Below are 3,863 nucleotides of genomic sequence, written 5' to 3'. Positions count from 1 at the left end.
TTCCGATGATACGAAGCAAAATTCATCGGAATCCTGTTTTCTGATTGGTTGCAGAGCGTCGTACGACGAAAATCGGATGCAGTGTGAATCCAGCACATGGTTGCGTTCGGAAATATCACTCGAGTGCTCTCGCGTATCGTATTATTTTTAGGTTTGTTCGCGTCGCATCTTCAACTAGAGTCATGAGGTTTGTTCGCGTCGCATGCTCCAACATGCTCCAATATGCACCTATCATAGCTCCTACTCACTTCCAATGCACTCATTAGAGTGAGTGGGAATTATGGCAGGAACATGTTGGAGCATGTTGGCGAATGCGACGCCAACAAACCTCTAGATTTATCAGAGAGGCGCAACCGGTGTTATGCATTCTGATTCGCTGTTGCAATCTGACCAATTGCGTGACTTGGCAGCCATTTATAGTACTAGTGACATATTTCTATTTCATTTTATCCTATACATTTTATCTCACATTATCCTACACGTCTTATCTTGTTTGACATAGTTTAAAGGCAGTTTCATAGCATGTCGGCCATGTTTAGTACTCTCCTTAGCACCTTTGTTATACTGACTTAAGCCGGTTGCGCCTCTCTGATAAATCTAGGACTCTAACCGAGAGGAAAGAGACACTTTTGTGTAAGAGGAGAACGAAGAACATGCGACGAAGTTGTGCCGTTGCTCGCGAGTACGGTTATAATACAAAGGACCGGTTTCACCAATCCGATTAAGCCGAATCAACCATAAGTGTCAACCATAAATGGTCAATTCCACTAAACAGCAAACGCGATTAGTCAGTTCCACGATGAATTAAGTAATTGGCGTTGGTGAAACCGGCCCAAATAATTTTTACGAAAAGCACACACGTTTACCGCTTTTCTTACCTTTTTTTTAAAAAGGTAAGTTTGTATATAATTTAAAAAATCCCACCATCACCCCCATCGTTTTAGAATTGTACATATAAGATATACGTATACTTAGGTTTCATTGTATCAAAATTAATGATAGTATTATTTGGATTAAGTAAATAAAGAAATAGGATTTAACTTGGTGCCAGTTCTTGATATATCAAACCCTTTATAGGAATGATACATATCATTAAAGACATAACAAGAGACAGTACCATTTGTGTTTTACTTTTTAATTTGATGGAATTTAACTTGATTAGTTAAGATTGTAGCACTAGGTTTTAATTTTTCATTTGATACATTAATTTTTTGGAAGTAATAAATTTTGACAGAGAATTAAAATTGCCATTACTTGGATTGGAATAAGACCTTCAATGAAAATATCCTTAAAGAAAAATTAAAACTACTATTTTAATTGGGTCATATTTATATCATATATCATATGTAGATAAATAGGTAAACAAAAAAATATTTCTTGAAATGAAGATTCCCCGACTTAAAGGGACGCTGGAGTGTCCTGTTTTACCATTAATTTTTAAAGACTCTTTTCTCTTAATTGTGTTTATGGATTAAAAAATCCTTCTCCACAATTAAAGTATCGACAACAACACAGGCTGCCAGCTACAATTTAATACGAAAAATAAAAAAAAATTAAAAATTGTAGTTTTGTCACCGGTCCTTGCAGTCAACTCGTCACAATGTGTGCTGCATATAAGAGTTTCAGATTTTACCCGTTTAAAATAAGTAGCCAGCAACCTACAAAAAACCTTGAAGAACAATATTATGCTTTTAGAAACGAGGTAGAGGTTTTAGTATAAAAGAAAAAAGTCACCAAAAATTTCGTTTGTATATTACAGTGAAATTGACGTGAAGCCATGAAAACTAGCAATATTTTAGTGTCATCTATACTGCAAAGAAGAAGTAATCTTATTTTGTTCTAAAAAGTTCTTTCATAAAATATTTTCGCCTCGAAAGACAACGCGTTCTACCATCATGGAATTGCCCTGTTGCCAGAGAGATGGGTAAAAGTAGTAGAAAATGGAGGAAATTACTTTGATTAAGGTATTCATTCATCTTCCCTTCGAAACAAATCAATTTTGGAGACGAAAAACGGCAGGAATTAAGTTTAACACCTAACAGTTTGTTTTGGAAAGCTCTCGACGCCAGCTATTAGATGCTGGCATCAAAAATAGACTATTACGTTTAAACAAATCGATTTGATCTTGACCTGAGCTTAGCGACGCCACCCAAGGTCGAACTCATTGCACCAGTAAATAAATTTTTGAAACCTTACAACTGTTAACCCTAAAACACTTTTTCCTAAAATGTTTAGTTTTCGAGATATTTCGCCGTGCCGATAATTTTTATACAGCCTTATATACAGCGTGATTCAAAATAACCTTTTGTCCTAAGAGGGACATATTCTTGACCGTATTCTGAGACGATTTTTCCTTTGACAAAAATTTGTCCGAAGCTTAGTTTTTAAGTTATAAAGGGAAATAGTTGACGTATCATAAGTCAAGTACGGAAGGTATGCAGAGGCGGCGCGCTCACCCAGGCGTGCGGGTGCCTACGCGCCTGTTAGACTCAACAATAACATACACGACGGTAACACGCTTACAGTATGCATTCAAATTCTTTTAAATTTTTAACACTTTAAATAATGATTTACAAGGATTTTCTTTTTTAAAAAATTTTTACATGATGGCTGAAAATACATATTTGGATCTATTTTACGAATACTATAACAGAGAATTGTCAAACTGCTATCACATGTTCGGTGTCTTATAAAGACTTTACATTATAAATAATATGCAAATCTGTTTAACCGTTCATTTAAATTAAAAAAGTCCTATTTAGAACACGATCTGATTTAGACCACTCTCCCCCACTATTTTTAGTACTGATATTTTTAGTAATGAGCAGTTTATACTATAAAGCAGTTTATAAGTAAAACATTTTAAAATGTATGCATATGAATGTATATACCTTCATATATATACATTTTAAAATGTTTAATTTTTTTGTTAATTTTATAACCAAATACTGTTTTCTAAACAAATATAATAGCTTTACTGTTAATCTATATAATTCGTATTAGGTGTACTATTCTTAATACTAGGATTTTTAGTACTGAGCAGCTTATATAACAATAACAATAGTTAATAAATTATAATATAATAGTTAATAAAACTATAATATAATAGTTAATCAACTATTTTTTATTAAAATCTAATATATATTTTTTGTAGTGGTAGAAGGATATATAAAATCAAATATAAAAAGCCTTCATAATAATAAATTAAATAAAACAATTGGATGTGGATCCATTACGGACGGAAAATATAAATTAGAAGTACATGTCGTAAATTTTATAGAAGACGAATATTACGATATGAATATTAATAAAGGTGACAATGTACAAATTAGTGGAGTAATAAGTAATACAGGTAAATAAAATATCTATATAAATTTAGAATAAAAACAAATAATTTTGATTAATTATCTTTTAATTTATATAATAATAATTAAGTACAACACATATATAAATATATATATATAAAATTTTTATTTCTACAAATACATCAAATAAACAATAAACAAATACATCAAATAAACTATAAACATATATTAAATATGTACAGTATGTGTGCATTAAGATTTCTTATATTTTTACATTTTACATATTTTCACAATTACATTACATACTAACATTTTTCTGATTTAATGATAGATTCAGTATACTTAATTGTAAATTCGACGGGAGATATACATAAGATTGAGGGATATGTCTATACCAATATTGTTAAGAGGAACAAAAACTCCTACAAAAAGAAAACAAAACGAAAAGGAAAATACATCAGAAGTAAATTAATTTATACATACATAGAACATACATTCCCAGTAAACATTAGGACATTTTATGTATGTTCTATGTATATACATATATGGATGTTTCAT

This window comes from Trachymyrmex cornetzi, unplaced genomic scaffold (assembly GCF_001594075.2).
Source record: "Trachymyrmex cornetzi isolate Tcor2-1 unplaced genomic scaffold, Tcor1.1 scaffold255, whole genome shotgun sequence".
Taxonomy (NCBI): domain Eukaryota; kingdom Metazoa; phylum Arthropoda; class Insecta; order Hymenoptera; family Formicidae; genus Trachymyrmex; species Trachymyrmex cornetzi.
The sequence above is the reverse complement of the archived record's forward strand: the minus strand, read 5'-3'. Positions refer to the sequence as shown.